Below are 20,917 nucleotides of genomic sequence, written 5' to 3'. Positions count from 1 at the left end.
GGGGACAGTTCTGGTTATCAGGCATAAAAGCCTAGGAACTGTCCCTTCAGGGCTTTCCCCAGCTCTATTTGTCAGAGTTTTTAACACAAATGACTCCATTTTGATTCTGACAACTTTCACTCTCTCAATGCCTGTCTCAATACTTAGCACCTAGTAAGCATTCAAATATTTGTTGAATGAATAAACCGAATCCCAAAGAATAAACTTTAATGGTGGCTGGAGTTGGGGAGCTGGGATATGGGCACCCACCCCAGACCCAGTGAACAGAGAGAGATGTTATTAGAGATAATGGGCTCATGCTCAGGTCACAGAGATGATTTTGTAGCAACTTGACAACAGAAAGATGCTGCCCCTTTTAAAGTTATTATTTGGGTCATAACATAATTGATTTTTATTTTATCCCTTTCCTCTTCAGTATATTTCCCTATTCCTTAGAACATCCACATCGACTCTGCCAAATGTATCAAAAGAAACGGCAGAAGTGGGCTTGGTTTGGCTGCCTCCATCATGCCATAGCTGGGTTCCTGTAGATCTTTCCCTCTTTACAGAAATGAAAACTAGGAATCCCCCATGTCTGTGTATAGTCTTACCTTTACTTGAAGTAAATTCTTCACCATTGTGTTAGCCTCTTCTTAACTCTACAACACTGGAGTGTGATATTCCAATTGCTGTGGATCAGTAGGGAATTGAGTGTAAGAGTTATTTCACAATAACTCTTGCGAGTATTTCACAAAGGTGAAAACTGTGTTTTCACATTATGTTGCGATATCTCATGTGACTAAAGATGCCTCATATTGTATTTATTATATATTTATTTGGGTGTCCATTTTGTATTCCCATCTAAATTATAAGCTCTTTTTCTTATTCTTCTTGGGTGTCCTCCCTTCACATAGCACATAAAAGACATTCCATAAATTGCTGTTTAAACAACACTGTGGAGATATGAAGAGGCTAACACAAAGATGAAAAAACTTATTTCAACCTGTGGTTTCATCAAAAGAAAGTTCCTGTTCCCTGATGCTTATTTCTTACATACTATTCCCTACTGATCCACAGCAATTGGAATACCACACTCAGATGAAATTAGCACTTCAGGGAAGAAACGGTGACTATCTTGCTCTGGCTCTTACAGACTGTTAAGATAATAAACTGATTACCTGGAACCACAAATAAGCTTGTCTGTGAAGAGTATATGGTTAGAATTAGGCATATCAATACCTATATAATCCTTATTTTTCCTTCCTTGAAGTGAGTGCAACTTGCTGGGACTATGAGATGGGGAAGAAAGTCTGATGATTCCAAAAGAATGAACTTTCAGCGTTTGCTTTACCCCAGCATTTCTTGCAAAAGCAACTGTGTACAAAATAACAGCAAAACAATAGCAAAATAATAATAATAATAAAAGAAATTAGACAAGCATGGTGGCACACACCTGCAGTCCCAACTTCTTGGGAGTCTGAGGTAGGAGGATCACTTGAGCCTAGGAGTTCAAGGCTAGAGTGAGCTATGATCATGCCTGTGAAAAGCCACTGCACACGAGTCTGGGCAATATAGCAAGACCCTGCCTCTAAAATAATATTAATAACAATAGAAGTTAAAGAAAAGGAATAAAATTGTCTATAATGCTATCTACAAAAAAAAGCTGTTTTTATTGTTCAATGTTTCCTTCTAATATTTTTTCACACAGTTGTATTTTTAGGGTGAATACACACTTGTTACATTTTTGATTTGATACTAATATATTTTCCTAATTGTTATATCATAATTATCAACAAAATATTATTAATTCATTCATATGATCATTATGAAGACTACAAAAAGACCTGAAAATATGTATATCAACTTAACTTGTAGCACAGCAGAAATAACTGAAGTTTGCATACAGAAAAGTAGGTTTTATTATTACTTTTTCAACTTAGTAGTTCTTTCATCTTGGGCAAGTAATTTAACCTTTCTCAATTTTTGCCTCTTCATTTTAAAAATAAAGTTCCTTTATAGTAGCACGATTTAAAGTTATTTGGGTATATAGCCAGTAATAGGATTATTGGGTCAAACGGAATTTCTATTTCTAGATCCTTGAGAAATCGCCACACTGTCTTCCACAATGGTTGAACTAATTTACACTCCCACCAACTGGGTAAGAGTGCTCCTATTTCTCCACATCCTCTCCAGCATCTACTATAAAAACATATGCACACGTATGTTCATTGTAGCCCTGTGTACAATAGCAAAGACCTGGAACCAACCCAAATGCCCATCAATGATAGACTGGACAAAGAAAATGTGGTACATATATACCATGGAATACTACGCAGCCATAAAAAACGATGAGTTCCTGTCCTTTGTGGGGACTTGGATGAATCTGGAAACCATCATTCTCAGCAAACTGACACAAGAACAGAAAGCCAAACACCACATGTTCTCACTCATAGGTGGGTGTTGAACAATGAGAACACGTGGACTCAGGGAGAGGAGCATCACACACTGGGGACAGTTGTGGGGGTTAGGGGAGAGACAGCAAGGGGTGGGGAGGAAAGGAAGGGTGAGGAGGGATAACATGGGGAGAAATGCCAGATATAGTATGCACCTAAAGTAAAATAAATAAATTTTTTTAAAGTGAAATTAAAAAAAAGAATGAAGTTCCTAATAGCTGCCTCATAGATTGTTATAGGGATTGAAAGTAATAATGTGATCAGCTGAGGCAGGTCCTTAAGGAAAGGAAGATATTTATAAAAATTTATTTTTTAGTAATTTCACAAAGAAATCTACTTGATCTCTATTTTAATCATGTTACAATGAAGTATCTATTTGCCTACTAGTTCCTTCTTAGGGAAATTTCTAGAGTGGAATTACTGGGTTAAAAGATGTCCCATGAATATGGGTCTGAAAATTGTTTTCCTCAAGCCTGTGCTAGCTGGTGTTGCTGTGTTGATACTAGAGCCTGTTGCTCTCACCCCATCCTCTCCCACATTATGGAGTCACATTTCTAAGGGAAGTGGACAGTAAGTATACATTGAACAGATAAGAGTCAGAAAGCCTGGTTGTTTATCCAGTAAACTGAACCATGTATTCCCTGAATAGGATGGTACCTGGGGAACCTCTTCCCAACTAAGAGAAATAGGAACTCATAATAGCTCCATATGATAAAGGAGCCTGAGCTCTGGGAGGCTGAACATTCTACCGTGGATTGACCGTTTGTGTTTAGCTGAAGGCTAGCGTGTGCTTGAACCACAAGCAACTATTACTTTAAGGAGCTTGAAATCAGGGGAGTCCCTCATGTGGGTACTCCTTTCACTGGGCAGGGGGAAGGGGGCAAAGAGGAGATCAAAAAGACCTAAACTTTACAAGCTCTGTCCTGATCACTCCCAGAGGCTCAATCTTTCATGGTGGGCATTTGCTTGTCAGTGACTGCTCTAAGCATGAATGGGTTTCTGCCCCAATTCTGGACAACAAGACATCAAGATAGCTCTGCTAAGGACTTGGAGTAACTTGTGTCCTAAATAACATGAACCCTGAACAACATTGGTGTAAAACAACTTACAGAACACCAGCATTATGTTGTAGTATCTCATGTGACTTAAGATGCCTCATGTTATATTTGTTATGTATTTATTTGGGTAAACAATTATATATTTATTTATATTTGAAATTATAAGCCCTTTCTCTTATTCTTCTTGGATGTCCTCCATTCACATAGCATATAAAAGACATTCCATAAATTGTTGGTTAAACAACTGCATAAATACATTTTCTTCAAAAACTACAGTCTAGGCCAGGCTCAGTGGCTCACATCTATAATCCCAGCACTTTGGGAGGTCAAAGCGGGCGGACTGCTTGAGCTGAGGAGTTTCAGATTAGCCTAGGCAACACAGGAAGAGCTCCTTCTCTACAGAACAACAACAAGGAAACACTACAATCTAAATTCACTTAACGAGGTAGTGAAATTATATTTTAATTGTCTGCTAGGATACTTAATAAGAGAAATTCAATCAAAGATCATTTAAACAAGATGTATTATCACACACAGCAAGAAGTCTGTAGACATGGTGACTTCTGCCTGGGTTCATTCAGTAGTTCAAACATGTCAGCAAAAGACTCAGGTTCTGGGCCGGGCACGGTGGCTCACGCCTGTAATCCAAGCTCTTTGGGAGGCCGAGGTGGGTGGATCACGAGGTCAACAGATCGAGACCATCCTGGTCAACATGGTGAAACCCCATCTCTACTAAAAATACAAAAAATTAGCTGGGCACTGTGGCACGTGCCTGTAATCCCAGATACTCGGGAGGCTGAGGCAGGAGAATTGCCTGAACCCAGGGGTCGGAGGTTGCGGTGAGCAGAGATGGCGCCATTGCACTCCAGCCGGGGTAACAAGAACAAAACTCAGTCTTAAAAAAAAAAAAAAAAAAAAAAAAGACTCAGGTTCTTTCTGTATTTCTGCTTTGCCAAGTTTACCATGAGGATTTCCTCCTCAGTCTGGATGTACACAGTAGTTATCAATATCATGCCCAGAAATACTCAGTCCAGAGGCAGAAAGCAATATCCCTTCCTTGAGCACATTCTGTAAGTTCGAAACCCTCTCCCAGAAGCCCCAGCTGAGTTACCTTAGTGTATCATTGGTCTGAACTGGGGCACATGCCCCTTCATACTTAAAGCAGTCATTAGGCAAGACAAAATTTCTGCTATGACTGATTTAGACTATAGGGTTCATACCTGAAAAACAAAATAAAACAAAAAACAACTGGAGCTCAATTAGTAAATGTAGAAGGCAGCAGGTATGCAGCACAAACCACAGTTTGACACTTCAGGCCACTCTCACGAACTAAGGAATTGTGGGAACCTTCCCTACATCTAGGTTCCCAGATGCCAGTCAAGGGCCAGGCTTGCAAGCAGGACTTTCTAAGGAAGCAGTCTTAGGCCTGCCATTAATTTTTTTCTGCACATTTCTACATTTGAAGTGTGGCTCGTCCCTTGAGCTCCCTTGAAGAAGGAAAAAACTTCATTTTTTCCTTCTCAAGAGCAGGCTGATCAAGTGCATCTTCAGGTATTTCGTTTCGGTCTTGGCTGTGTATTCATGGCAAGACCCACATGGCTTATTTTAGGAAATTAAATTCAACCCAGAGAGCGCTCTGGGTTGAATTGGTAATGTCTGCTCTGGAGGCAGCTTGGGGGTTTGGAGTTGCCATTTCTGATAGACTCTAGCTACATTCAGGTTCTGCCTTTTTCTTAGCTCCGTACCCATACATTGCCCAGGAGGAAGTAATGAGAGTCTCCATGGTCCTCCTGCCTTGCTTAGTTCATTTAGGACCTCTTGTCCTTCTCCTCTCCCTCCTATTTCTCCGTGACTTTCTTCTCTCTTTTTATTTCTCTCTGCCTCCCTCCCTGTCTCTATATATTTGTCCCTCTATCTATCTGTATCCTTGTCTCTCCCCATCTGCCTTCCCCCTTGTATAAAAAATTAAACAATTTTTTAAAAAGGAAATTAAATGATGATTTGTTGGGAAATGCATGTTAGATTGAGGGAGCTGGTGTGGAAACCTTTCCAAGGCTGCTGAAAGTGTGCTGAAGCCATGTCAGTGAGGCTTCAACCCTTTCTGACTGATACAGCAAGGGAGAAATGGGAAATGGGTGTCGAGAATGCAGCCAAAAGTGTTGCTTTATCTCCTGTTATCCCTAAATAGAAAGTAAGACATATGGGAAGATAGAGGTGTCAAAGCAGTCCTTCCTGCCCTTTCCAACTCTCTAATTCCCATGTGTGACATTCTTGCCCTTCCCTCCCATAAGCTTAGAACATTTGTTCTCAATCCTCTCTTCTCCTACTGGTCTATTCCCATTTTCTATCAATTTTTCATACAAGGTGGCTCCTGGGTACGTTGCTTCTTCTTCATATGCCCAGTCACCTCTCCAGGACAATCCCCTAACCTCTGTACAATTATCCATTCTGGTCCTCCTGCTTCCACTCACATCTCACATCTGCTTGGCTCGGAAGTTCCAGGGTGCTCTTCATTTATAATTTTTATCACATAATTATATTGCTCATGAACTCAAAGGCCCTTAGTACATGAGCTGATCTTCAAGCCACTTCTTCAAACTCATAGCTTATTACTTTTAGAAAGGCATTTGACTCTGCAAGGCCTCATTTATTTCCCCTGTCTAATGCTAGGTTTTGATGGAAATCCATCAAGATGGATTCATCCCTGCCTTTTTACCCCCCAAAAATGCTGACCATAGTTGACATTTTAAGCTTTCACTTGTAATTCAGGGTCACTATTTCTTACATTAATTATTAAAGTAAGATAATATGACTTCAAGAATTATTGAGATGTATAAAGTCATTTGTCCTACCACAAACCAACTTTTGATATTTTTGAGTGCTTATGTATTAAGAAAATAATAAAACAAAGATTTATTGAGCCTTTCCCATGTTCTGGGCACGATTCTAAGTGCTTAAGCCTCATTTAATCCTAATAATTTCATGAGGTAATTACCATTATCAACTCAGTTTTAGAGATGAGAAAACTGAGATGGAAAAGGTCAGGAACCCCACAAATGTGCATAACAGCATTGTTCATAACAGCAAAAAAGTGGGAACACCCAAACGTACATCAAGTGAAGAGTGAGTAAACAAAATTTGACATATCCACAAAATGGAATAATATTCCAAAAAATACAGCCCTAAAATGAAGTACTGATGCATGCTACAACATGGATGAACCTTCAAATTTTATGCTAAGTGAAAGAAGTCAGATACCAAAGACCACACAGTGTATGATCCATTTATATAAAATGCCCAGAATAAATAAATCCATAGGAATAAGTGGAGATTTGTGACTGTGTGAGGCTAAGAGTGGGAGACACTGCATAATGGGCTCAGGATTTTACTTTGGAGTGACAGCAGTGTTTAAGAACTAGACAGGGGTGGTCACTGCATGACATTGTGAGTGTACTAAATGCCACCGAACTTCACACTTGTAAATGGTTAACTTTATTTATTGGTTTTTGTTTTGGTTTGGTTTTGGTTTTAGTTTCAGTTTTTTGAGATGGAGTGTCATTCTGGTCAGGCAGACTGGAATGCAGTGGCACGATCTTCCACTTCCCAGGTTCAAGCGATTCTCCTACCTCAGCCTCCTGAATAGCTGGGACTACAGGCACGCACCACCACGCCAGACTAATTTTTGTATTTTTAGTAGAGACAGGGTTTCACCATGTTGGCCACGCTGGTCTCAAACTCCACCTCGGGCAATTCATTGCCTGCCTCAGCCTCTCAAAGTGCTGGGATTGCAGGTGTGAGCCACTGCACCCAGTCTAATTTTATTTATTTTTACTTTAACTGATTTTCTTTTGTAAAATTATATATTTAGGAGGTACATATGCAGGTTTATTACATGGATATATCAAATGAGATATGGTGAGGTCTGGGCTTCCAGCATACCCATCACACCCATTACCCAAACAGTGAACTTTGTAGCCAACAGGTAATTTTTCAACCCTTGCCCCCTTGCCACCCTCCTGCCTTTTGGAGTCCCCAGTGTCTATTATATCCATCAGTGTCTATTATATCCATCTTTATGTCCATGTGTACTCATTGTTTAGCTCCCACATGTAAGTGAGGACATGCAGTATTTGATTTTCCGTTTCCAAGTTTGTTCACTTAGGAAAATGACCTCCAGCTCCACCCATGTTGCGGCAAAAGACATGAGTTCATTCTTTTCTTATGGCAGCTTAGTATTCTGTGGTGTATATATACCACATTTTCTTTATCCAATAATTTGATTGAAAGTCATAAGAAAGAGAGAAAGGATTCAACATTAAAAATGCTGCCAAGAGAATCAATTCATAAGTGAAAGAACATCATTTTCTCAAGGAAGGTATTGATGTCACTGAGAGCAGTTTTAGTGGAGGCTGAAGTCAGATTTTTTTTTCCATAAAATAACAGACATACTCTAGGTGAGGACCAAAGCAGCAATGCTTTTGATGAAAGCATATGAACCTTTTGACATTCTTTCTGGCTGTAAAAAAGTATTTTGTGTCTAAGTTTTATCTGGGTTCCAGAAAATTGAGATTGTTGGATAATCAATCTTTCAAGAAGGAGTTGATGCTATTGGATTAATTCCTTTTATCTGTTGGTATGATACACATGTCAGATTGCACACAGCTGAAGCCCAAGAACAGTTCCTCTATCTCATCAGTCCCTGCTTCCCCAGGTGATGCTGTGCACAGCGAAGGCTCTCAGCAATGTGGTCCCATTGCTTGCTGCCGGCTCTGTGTCCTTGCCAGTGCAACTCCAGACAGCGCTCTGTTCTCCAGAGAAAGCAAATGGGGCACGCCACAACTGTCAGCCATGTATTCCGGCTCCATCAGAGTCATCAGAAACATCCTGAACTTTTCATGCCCAAAGTTGGACAGTAGAGCATGATCCTTGGTGCCTGTAGCTGACATGTTCTGTGTAGTGTGGCTCTATCCAAAGAAGAGGGGAAATGGGAGAAGTGTGGATCACTCCATTAACCTGTCTGACCAAAGACCATTTGGCTCCTGCATCCCTCTTGAGTATGATCTAACTAGAGACAAAGTGCACTGAGAAATTCCAGGGTTCCGTGCAGAGTTCCAAGTTCTAAAGCACCAAGGCTGCATCAGACACTCAATTCTAAAGAACCACACATTAAAAATCAAAGATTCAGTAAATATTTCCCCAAGGACAGTCATCCTCAGTTTCCTGCATACCCATTATTCACTATTCATTTTATTTTCCTTTTGTAACGTGCTTTTGGACTGTTCTTTAAAATGACATTATTCTAAAGTTTTTTCTAGAGACTGCATTCCAACTTCAGGTAACAACATTTGTATATATTTCTTCAGCAGCTGTTACTCCAGTAAAGAAGAGCTGAGTCTAAATCTTCAAGAGAAATTCGAATTCTCCAAGTAAGTTATAACCTGAGATTGAGTGACTTTTAACAGTTTAGAGGAAGAACAAAGTTTCCAATTAATTTTCAGCTGATTGGGCCCTGCTTCCAACTCTCCCATGGTTTCCTCAGGAGAGTTTTACATAAAAGGTAAAAACAGCCTGCCACTTGTTTGATTACCTTGGCCTGCTTCTAATCCAGAAAATTGTTGTTTATGCATTCAATTGTATGCTATAGTAATCCTAACTAGAGTGCTATTACTTGAATAATTTAAAAGTACCAATGATGTCAAGTATCCAGTTCTTGTAAGTATTTAGCTTAAAAGGTCTTTTATTTCTGCCAACAGCTGCTCTTCTGCATCAAGGATCTCCTAGACCATTCCCAGGTTGGAGGATTTGCTAGGAGGAATCACAGGACTCAGTATACAGTCATCTGCATGGCTATGGTTTATTTCAGCAAAACACCACAAAGCTAAACCAGTAAAGAGAAAATACACACAGGGTATTGTCTCAAGGAAACCAGGCAGAAGCATCTAAGAGTCCTCTCCCAGTGGAGTCACATAGGACATGCTTGATTTCTCCAGCATCAAGCTGTGACAACACACATGAACTGCTACCAACCAAGAAGGCCAAGGGCCCCAAGTTTTTGCTGGGGGGATGGCCACATAAGCACCCTTTGCCTAACATACACTAAAATACCAGACTTCCAGAGGAAAGGCAGGTGTGCAGCATCAACCACGCTGTTTGCACACACACTTCAGGCCACTTTTACCAGTTAAGGAATTGTGGGAACCCTCCCTACCTCTGAGTTCCCAGATGCCAGCCCAGGGCCAACCTGGCATGCAGGCCTTTCCTAAGGACAGCAGTCTCAGGTCTGCCATTAACTCTTTTCTGCACCTCTTCTCTACATTCCAAATGTGGCTTGTCTACATGCTAACCCCACTGAAATAACAAATTTTGGGCCGGGCACAGTGACTCATGCCTGCAATCCCAGCACTTTGGGAAGCCGAGGCAGGCAGATCATGAGGTCAGAAGATCAAGACCATCCTGGCCAACATGGTGAAAACCTGTCTCTACTAAAATAAAATAAAATAAATTAGCCAGGCATGGTGGTGTATGTCTGTAGTCCCAGCTACCTGGGAAGCTGAGGCAGGGGAATCACTTGAATCTGGGAAGAAGAGGTTGCAGTGAACTGAGATTATGCCACTGCATTCCAGCCTGGTGACAGTCTCAAAAAAAAAGAAATAACAAATTTCATTCTTTCTTTCTCAACAGCAGGCTGAGCAGGTGCACTTTCAAGAATCTCTTTTTAGTCTTTCCTGTGTATTCATGGCAAGACCCACAGGGCTTCTTTCAGAAATGAAGCGATGTTTTGTTGGGACATGTGTTACTTAGACTGAGGGAGCTGGTGTGGAAACCTTTCTAGGACTGTTCAAAATGTATCAAAAACATGTCAGTGAGGCCTTGGCCAAATCAAATAAAAATGAGTCCATGTGTTCACTATGGTTTTTGGCTATTTATTTATTTATTTATTTATTTATTTATTTATTTATTGGAGATGGAGTTTCATTCTTGCTGCCCAGGCTGAAGTGCAACAGCATGATCGCAGCTCACTGCAACCTCCGCCTTCCGGGTTCAAGCGATTCTCCTGCCTCAGCCCAAGTAGGTGGGATTACAGGCGTGCATCACCATGCCCAGCTAATTTTTGTATTATTAGTAGAGATGGCTTTCATCATGTTGGCCAGACTGGTCTCGAACTCCTGACTTTAGGTGATCCACCCCTGCTCAGTCTCCAAAAGTGCTGGGATTATAGGCATGGGCCACCCCGCCCAGCTTGGTTTTATCTTTTAAAACCATATTTTATTTCATATAGTGTTCCTAAAATGTTGTTTCAACATGTAACCAGTGAAAATATATTAATGAGACATTCCAGTTTAAAATGTCAATAGTATCAACATTGAGAAACTTTGGTTTAGACACTGGTTGCATCGCCATCCAAATATATGGCTTTGAGTCTACCCTTCTGAATCTCACTCAATATTCCCTCATAAAAATGGGGAGATTAATACCTATGTCACAGTGGTAATGCTTATAGCTCTTAAAAAAGCACTCACAATGGGCCAGGCACAGGAAACCAAAAGAAAGAGGCTAAACTTCAGAAAGGTTGTTGAATTCAAGTTGGCCCACTAGTGAGTGGCTAAGCAGGATTAGAAAGTAATCCAAATATGATCCTTTACGCCTCCAAGACTCCAGCTTGAGGGGTATACAGCTCTCTTGACCATCAGTTGGAGGGTCACTGGCACTTCCATGACCTCCTTGCACAGAACTGCTCAGAGTTATGCAAATCCATTGACAACAACTTGCTCATCTGGATAAAGCTGAAGTGTCAAAAAAGGTGGTGGCCAAGAGGCAGAAATGTAATAGAATTAATTGATGCCCAAATATCGAAAGTGTTGTGATGCATTACAATCAGTGCTTAATAGACTTACGGGATGTAAATGGACAATCTAATGTCATTTCCAGGAACAAAAACCCTGATCCAGCTTTTCAGACACAGGGTGTTTGAGTCCCAACACCACTGCTGCCAAAACTTACAGCTAAAGTGCTTTGGCTGGAAGCTTCGCACTCAGATTTCTTTAACAGAAAACAATGGCTCTGTATACACCATCACCACAGGTTCTTCTTCTTTTACAGATATTTATTTCCAATGCTTTTCTCTCTTCAAGCCTACAACTCTTATTTCATGTCTCAAAAAGATTTTATGAACAAAAGTATAAAATTCCAATTTATATGTCAGATATGGTTCTAATTCTGGACAAACTATCCATTTCCCTGGATCTAGGAGTCCATATTTATAGGCGATGACATTCTCCTCTGTAAAGAATCATAACAGCAACCATTTCTTGCGTGTGTATTATGCCCACATGCTTGACATGTGCCATCATTCTCATTTTACTGTTGAGGAAACTGAGGCTCGGGCAGGTCTAATGACTTGCCCCATACTACACAAATAGAAAGTGGCAAAGTCAGTTTGAAATGGGGGTTCTTGGAATCTGAAGTCTGACATCAGCTACTATACCACAGCAATGACAACTGTGATACAAACCCAGGGACCTAGACTACAGGTTCAAGGAAGTAAAGGAAATTTTAGAAGCAAGATGGGCAGTATCATCTTTTGTCTACTTAGTAGGAGGCAAAGGGTAGTTGATAAGAGGAGCAGGGAATCTGGAGTTAAACTAGACTTGAGCCTCATATTCAAGAAGCTAAACCAAAGTTTCTCAATCTTAGCACCACTGTCATTTTGGGGTGAGGGTGCAGATAATTTTTGTTGAGGGGTGCAGCACTGCATGCGTGGTAGGATATTGAGCGGCATCCCTGACCATTACCCAATAGATGTTGGCATCTCTCCACTCCACCCCACCCTCCAACTGAGATGACCAAAACTGTACCCAACATTGCCCAGTGTCCCCCGGGAACACAAATGGCCCTTTACCCCAGGTAGAGAAATAATGATTGAAGCTAGGTCTTTCAGGCGCCAGAGTCCACAGTCATTCCACTACATCATGTCATCATCCATACATATTGTTAAGTAGCTTCATAGCACTATGTTGTTTTTCTTTCTCACTTTATATAATTTCATATTTGTTTGTATGATTATTTCATTATTTCATCATCCCCAACATAATTGAACGGCAGGGCAGGGTTTTTTTGCTAAAGACTTTTTCCCCAGCACTTAGTACAGAGCGTGGCACATAGTAAGTGCTCAATAAATGTTTGTTAAAAGAATAGATGGCTAGAGATAGGGAAGGAAGAAAGAAGGGTTTTCCTGTATTGTTAGTTCTGTACTTGAGCAGTCAGTAGATAGTCTTATTTGCCCAACACAGTCACTGACTGTTCACTGGGTGTGTTTTTTCTCCTTGACCAGATTATAAGAACTGATAGGCAGGGACATATACTGCAGGATGTTTGGATCCCATGGCGTCCAGCCCCATGCTAAACACAAGGGAGACACACAGCACACAGTTATTCCACCAGAGTAAGTGTAATGCCCCTGGGGGCTTGCAGCCTTTCAGAGGCAAAGGATGATTAGGATGTTTAGGGAATGATGGGAATATGGATGGAGAATTACCTTCTTTCAGATATTTTAAAAGCCAAACAGCCATCTACCAAGTTGGTTTCTTCCCAATTTATACTGTCATTAGCACTATTTGAGAGTTCCCACTTCTCTGCACTCTGGAGCTGACCTCATTTACTGATAGTTTTTGGAGCATTGCTTAGGAGATGATTGGGGCTGTCAGTAGTCTTATGAAAATGTCATCCTTATTTCTCCAGGCTTTGCAATCCTGCGGTTAACACTGGATCACCAGTCAGTCCGTAAACAGAATTTCTCTGACTCTCCCACAGTACACAAATGCTGGCTTTTTGGCACCATTTTACTAAATTCTGGGTGTTTCACAGGTGTTTATAGCAAAGGCCTCTTGGTTACTGGTGGTATCACCATTTTCCTCTTTTGGTCTATCTCATATCACTACTGGCACCACCAACACTCATCCCTGTCTGTGTCATAGCTTTTGGTACATATTATGTCATAATTGATGACTCTGTCTTATATCATTGACATCTTACAGAGATTTTAGTGAAACAGCTCCTTCAAATTTTTATCAATAAAAGCTTACTAATGAAATTTCAAATCTAAAACAACATACACTACAATTTTCATTGCTTCCTTATAAAGTTTTTGTGTGCCAATATTTACCCATATATATATACACACACACATATATAATAAATTCTATTTTTTTCTCCACATAATACAGTCTCTAAACAAAGTTGAATTTAAAGAAATATAGTCTGTGCATAAAATGTTTATTAAAAAGTATTTCCAACTTCTGTACTGATCTCTTGAAAACTCTTAAAGTTGCCCCAATTCATACCACACACTCCACTTTTCAAGCTGCTCTAGGGATCCTGCATGCTAAATCACAAAACTCTTTTCAAGTCTGTTTATGCCTATCTTTTTCCTCTCTCTTCTCTCTAATCTTTAACTCTGTACTGGGTAGACTAGCTCAGCTTCTCAAAAAATCCTCCCTACTTTCAGGCATATCCCTTTATATGCATTGTCTTGATTCAGTATCTACAAGTGGGGTGGGGTGGGGCACGGTGGCTCACACCTGTGATCTCAGCAGTTTGGGAGGCCAAGGCAGGTGGATCACGAGGTAAGGAGTTTGAGATCAGCCTGGCCAACATGGTGAAACCCATCTCTACCAAAAATACAAAAAATTGGTTGGGCATGGTGGCATGAACCTGTAATCCCAGCTACTCAGGAGCTGAGGCAGGAGAATTGCTTGAACTGGGAGGCGGAGGTTGCAGTGAGAGGAGATTGTGCCATTGCACATCAGCCTGGGCAGCAGAGCAAGACTCTGTCTCAAAAAAAAAAAAAAAAAGAAAAGAAAAGGAAAGGAAAGGAAAAAGCAGGGTATAAGGAGATAAAGACTCTCTTTAGTGTGTGAAGAGAGGAAAGGCAGAAATAATTACATGTCAATTAATCTTACTCTGTCTACCTCCCATACATTTTTTGTATGTTTTTAACATATATGGGATCCTACTACATGTATTAGACAGCAATTGAGTTTTTATACTTAATATTAAATTATAGCTAACATATTAGTTATCCATTGCTGCAGAAAAATTACCCAAAAACTTAGGAGTTTAAAGAAACCAACATTCATTATTTCACCATTTCTATGGGTAAGTTTCATATATAACTCACTTAGGTGACCTGGCTCAAAGTTTCTCATGAGATTGCAGGCAAGCTGTTGGCTGAGGCTGTAGTCTCATCTGACTGCTTGACTGGGAGTGAAAGAATCTTCTCCCAAGCTTACTCACATGGCTGTTGCCAGGCCTCAGGCCTTCACTCCCCAGGCCTCCCCATAGAGCTGCCTCAGGACATAGCAACTGGCTTCCTCCAGGGTAAGTGATCTGAGAGAGTAAAAGAGAGTGCTCTCAAGATAGAAACCAAATCCTTTTAATGACCTAATCATGGAAGTGACATCTCATTACTTCTCTTCAAGAAAGAGTCAGTAAGTCCAGCCCACACTCAAGGAAAAGCAGTTACTCAAGGGGATAAATGTCAACAAGCAGGAATCGCTGGGCACCGTCTGACACTGCTTATGACACATATGCAGCATACATCATTCTTTTTAACTGCAGCATGGCATTCCAAAATTTCAATGAACTATAATTTTTAAATATCAGCCATGATTTATTTGTTTTTAAAAACTTTGTCTTCACTTTCTGCCTTTTGTTTGATGACTTACAGCCAATATCATACTGAATGGGCAAAAACTGGAAGCATTCCCTTTGAAATCTGACACTAGACAAGGATGCCCTCTCTCACCACTGCTATTCAATATAGTATTGCAAGTTCTAGCCAGAGGAATCAGGCAAGAAAAGATATAAAGGGTATTCAATTAGGAAAGGAGGAAGTCAAATTGTCTCTATCTGCAGACAACATGATTGTATATTTAGAAGACCCTATTGTCTCAGCCCAAAATCTCCTGAAACTGATAAGCAACTTCAGCAAAGTCTCAGAATACAAAATCAATGTGTGCAAAAATTACAAGCATTCCTATACACCAATAACAGACTAACAGCCAAATCAAGAGTGAACTCCCATTCACAATTGCTACAACGGGAATAAAATACCTAGGAATACAACTAACAAAGGATGCAAAGGACCTCTTCAAGGAGAACTACAAACTACTGCTCAATGAACTAAGATAGGACACAAACAGATGGAAAAACATTCTATGCTCATGGTTAGGAAGAACTAATATTTTAAAATGGCCATACTGCCCAAAGTAATTTATAGATTCAATGCTATCCTCATCAAGCTACCAATGACCTTCGTCACAGAACTGGAAAAAACCACCTAAAACTTCATGTGGAACCAAAAGAGAGCCCGCATAGCCAAGGCAATTCTAAGCAAAAAGAACAAAGCTGGAGGCATCAAGCTACCTGACTTCAAACTATACTGCAAGGCTACAGTAATCAAAACATCATGGTACTGTTAGCAAAACAGAGATATAGACCAATGGAACAAAACAGAGGTCTCAGAGGCAATGCCACGCATCTACAACCATCTGATCTTTAACAAACCTGACAAAAACAAGGAATGGGGAAAAGATTCCCTATTTAATAAATGGTGTTGGGAAAACTGGCTAGCCATGTACAGAAAGCAGAAACTGGATACCTTCCTGGTACCTGACACTAAAATTAACTCCAAATGGATTAAAGACTTAAACATAAGAACAAATATCATAAAAACCCTAGAAGAAAACCTAGGCAAAACCATTCAGGACATAGGCACAGGCAAGGACTTCATGACCAAAACACCAAAAGCATTGGCAACAAAAGCCAAAATGGACAAATGGGATCTAATTAAATTCCAGAGCTTCTGTACAGCAAAAGAAACTTTTTTCTTCAAATTTTAAAATTTATACATTATATTTATATTGGTTAATATTAATTCTTAACACTTTTTGGTCTGCCTTTTTACTTTGCTGCCTACTCTGAGAATAAGACTCTTGATATGCTTTTCCTCCCTACTTACATCTTCACTTTTTTAAAATCATCTGAACTCTTAACTCAAGATTTGTGCTGTCCAATATGATGCGTCCAGACACTTGCGGCTGTGGAGCACTTGAAATGTTGCCAGACTGCATTGAAATATGCTGTAATAACAAAATATACACCAGATTTCAAAACCTTAGCATGAAAAACATGTAAAATCTATTGCTAATAATTCTTTTTTTTCTTCCTTTTTTCTTTTGCCAGTATGTTGTGATCTCAGCTAGTAATTCTTTACTGATTATATTTTGAAATAATATTTCTGATATATTGGGCTAAAGAAAATACATTATTAACAGCAATTTTACCTGTTTCTTTTTACTCTTTTTAATATGGCTACTGGAAAATGTAAAATTATATAAATGGCTCATATTTACAGCTTGCATTATATTTTTATTGAACAGTGCTACTGTGGATTGTGATCGTTTTTATTTTTAACATAATGCTTTTATTTTCTTAGGAATAATTGCTTAACAATTGCCTTAAGTTTTTCATCCATATTACCAAGAAGTATTTGAACTTAAATTTAAGTTATACTAGTATCTTTGTTCATTTTCCTTGTATCCTATGTCTTTCTCTTTTCCTGGATTTATTTTTCATTTTGATACCTTCGATCTTGAGTAATTTTTAATGTAGAGCCTGTGAAGCATTAACTTTTTAAGTCCTCGTATATCTGAAAATATCTTTTTTTTTCTCATTCTCGATTTATATTTTGGCAGGGTAGTGAATTACTCCATTTTCTCTGACAATCTATTTTCGGTGGTTCTGATTTAATATAAGTAATCTGTTCCCTTTTTCTGACTACAAGCTCTCAAGACTTTTTATTTTTGTAGTTCAGATTTTTCATTAGGATGCTTCAATGACTGGTTATTTTTTCACTAATTCTGCTAGGTACTCAGTCAGCCCTTTTAAAATTGAACTGCTGTTTCTTCAGCTATGAGATTTAGAAAAGAAATACTCTACTGTTTTTACCTTTCCAACATCTCTGGATGACCCATAATAAAGTTATTAGAAACTTTAGATCCATCCTTCATAACTCATTTTTTCTCTTATTTTCCATCATTCTGGGGAACCCTTCAGCTTAGTCTTCCTCTGATTTGATTTTCAGATAAGTCCAGTCTTCTGTCCTGCTGCTGATTAGATTTTGGTTGTCTTGTTTTATCTCCTAGCTTTTTTTTTTCATTCTGTCAAAAGGGATTGAGGAGGAAGGGCAAGTCAATGCCTATTCAGTCTGCCATTTTGAATCACATCTTCTAGTTCATGTTGGCTCTTTTATTGAAGACACCTTTCTTTAAGATTCACACCTATAAGAGGTTGGTGACAGAAACCAAATGTGCCTATAACTTTTCCTTCTCTCTGAGCTGGAGGACTGTTCTTCGGTCAAGCTTGGATGCCGCAGATCTCTTCTCTTAGAATTTGTTATTTCTTAGGTGTATCTTCTATTTCTTATGCAAATGTTCTCAAACCTGGCTTCACATCAAACCCACTGGTGAGTATTTAAAGGATTTTCAAGCAATTTTTTTTTTTTTTTTTTGAGATGGAGTCTTGTTCTGTCACCCAAGCCCAAGTGCAATGGTATCATCTTGGCTCACTGCAGCCTCCACCTTTCGAGTTCCAGCGATTCTCCTGCCTCAGCCTCCCTGGTAGCTAGGATTATAGGCACATGCCACTATACCTGGCTAATTTATGTATTTTTAGTAGAGATGGGGATTTCACCATGTTTGCCAGGCTGGTCTTGAACTCCTGACCTCAGGTAATTCTCTTGCCTCGGCCTCCCAGATTGCTGGGATTACATGCAAGAGCCACTGCGCCTGGCCCAAGCTATTTTTTTACTGTGACAAAATGCATTTACATACATTAAAGTTACCATTTGAACCATTTACAATGTACAACTAACGTACAACCACTTATAATTCAGTGATGCTTAGTACATTCACAATTTTGTGCAAACATAGCAAACCTGTAGTTCCAGAACATCTTTATCACCCTAAATGGAGACCCAATTTTCAGAATATGCTTAGACAAATAGAAAAAAAAAAAGGCAGGCTCTACTTTACAAGTGACTGCAAATTGGGAGGCAGGGATGGTTTCTATAGTTGGAGAGAGGTTTTATGGTAACTGTAACCATCAAAGAGGATTCGCAAATGGTCTCTTGTATAGGTACTAAGAGCTTGCCCAAACTCTAAGTACCATCGCTTAAAGATGACAGAAGGGCATTGGGCATTATGCTAGAAACTAGTACTCAGTTCTATGGTGAGCTACAAACTCAGCCACCTCCAGGACTGAAACAAATGATCAATAGATGAAGTGCCGACAATGAAATGTAATGGCAATAAATTAAACCTTGTAGAATTGATCACTGTATTATTAATATTCCACTAACTAAAGACCTTTCTACTTGACCATTTTTCCTTGAATTCCAATGGTTACTTCCAGTTTATATGAGTGAGACTTGGTTTTGTAACTTAGTATCAAAAATGAAAAACTGCAACTATGTTAAAGCCTAGAGTGAGCTGTATAAGCTGATTTATTTTCTAATCCTTGGAGTCAAAAAATAAAAATTCATTAATTAAATAAAGCATCCAGCCACCTAAGGGCACACATGTGTCATCCTTCCCACTTACTATATGTCATCATTTAAAATAAGTTTCATCAGACATCTTTCAGAGTTTTTATACAATAAACCTGTGGGGACAGGCAGGCTAGTAACACTGACCGTGATTCACAGGGGATATGTCATTTAGGAGGCTTTTGGCTGCAAGTATTAGAAAACCCAACGCAAAATAATTGCCAATAGAGACAAAACTGGTTTCTCCACAGAAGGAGGAAGTTAATTAAAATCACTGCCTGACAAGATAGAATTTACACTGCCTACAAATTACAAAGACAACGAACAGGGCTCAAAGACGATAAGGCCAGGTGTGGTACCTCATGTCTGTAATCCCAGCACTTTGGCGGCCAAGGTAGGCAAATTACTTGAGGTCAGGAGTTTGAGGCCAGCCTGGCCAACATGGCGAAACCCTGTCCCTACTAAAATACAAAAACTAGATGGGTGTGGTGGCATGTGCCTGTAATTCCAGAAACTCAGAAGGCTGAGCCATAAGAATCCCTTGAACCCAGGAGGTGGAGGTTGCAGTGAGCTGAGATCGCACTACTGCACTCCAGCCTGGGTGAGTGTGAGACTCTGTCTCAAAAAAAAAAAGGCCAATGAACAAGCTAGGATGTGGATTTGATCATTTAGAAGGATATGCCCAGACAATGTATATTTCCTATTGAAATGCCAATTTTTCTTCATTCCCAAGGACATCATGTAGTAGATATTTGTTTAGCCACTTAAAGATTTTTTTTAAAAAAAGAGAATATATCCATTTTTAGAACTTTTTTTAAAAATTCAAAAGACGGGCATATGTCTTGAAATTGCTGGGTCATACATTCTAAGGAAAAATAAAAAGCTCTAGAACCAAAGAAGAGATCAGCATAGCAGACTCACAGGGACACTGTTGTGGAGAATATGTCCGGGGTCAGAAGCTGGACAAGCTTGAGCCCAGCACAGTAGCGCTCTGAGCTTGGACAACGCCTCCAAAACCAGATGGTGAGGCCAAAGCCAAAGTCAGGCGCCTGCTGAGCAGGTCTAAGAATCTGAGCAAAGCGGTTGGTGAAGGCCAAAAAGGTCAGGAGACCTCAGAGAGCACTCTGCGGTCGCAAGTCAAGCAAAGGGGACATGTGCTCATTACCCGCAGCATGACAAGCCTTTTAAACAGCCATCTTTCATCAGCTCTAAAGGGGTGGGCTGGGTATCATCCACTCCCCTCTTCAGAGTCGCGCCACTGTTCTGCACCCTCCTTTGTGCCCAGGACTACATCTGTTCTTCCAGACTACTTGCACTTGTTTGAGCTGTGAGTTGAGCTAGGTGTGTTTTATTTGCTCACTATTCCCCCCGTGGAACATTCTTTTTACTTAAAAAACTGGCAGATAAACAATGGATATTTGGCAGTAAATAACATATGATTTCGAAAAAGAGTATCCAAGTATCTAAAAAGGCTAATAAAATACTTCTCCTTTTCCAATTCCATGTTTGTGCAATGCCAGGTTGTTTCCATATACTTGAATAGATGGTAACAAATTGAATGTAGAAACAGCTATACAATTCCAGTTACTTTACATTGCATCACTTTCTGAAAATGCAAAACAACGCCACTCTTCTCAGTACTTTCTTTTGTTTTGGGAAATAGAGTTACTGAACATAAAAATGTTGCTTATGTAAACATTGAGCTTGTTATTGGCTGTTTTTGTATGAATTAGTAAACATTTACAAATTTATTAGTTTTATGGTACAATATGCTAAATATCATAGAATTTACCCTACATAAGTAAAAAAATGTTCTTTGGGGT

The 20,917-nt window shown here is 39.6% G+C and overlaps 1 long non-coding RNA gene across 1 annotated transcript; it reads left to right on the top strand.

Moving 5' to 3' along the window:
- Positions 1 to 8,044: 8,044 nt before the first annotated feature.
- LOC128928491 (uncharacterized) lies at positions 8,045 to 10,396 on the top strand. The gene is made up of 2 exons (XR_008473560.1): positions 8,045 to 8,916; positions 9,244 to 10,396. It is a non-coding gene; the product is annotated as an uncharacterized LOC128928491 (long non-coding RNA).
- The last annotated feature ends 10,521 nt before the right edge of the window (positions 10,397 to 20,917 follow it).

Source organism: Callithrix jacchus, chromosome 11 (genome assembly GCF_049354715.1).
Source record: "Callithrix jacchus isolate 240 chromosome 11, calJac240_pri, whole genome shotgun sequence".
Taxonomy (NCBI): Eukaryota; Metazoa; Chordata; class Mammalia; order Primates; family Cebidae; genus Callithrix; species Callithrix jacchus.
The sequence above is the reverse complement of the archived record's forward strand: the minus strand, read 5'-3'. Positions and strand labels throughout refer to the sequence as shown.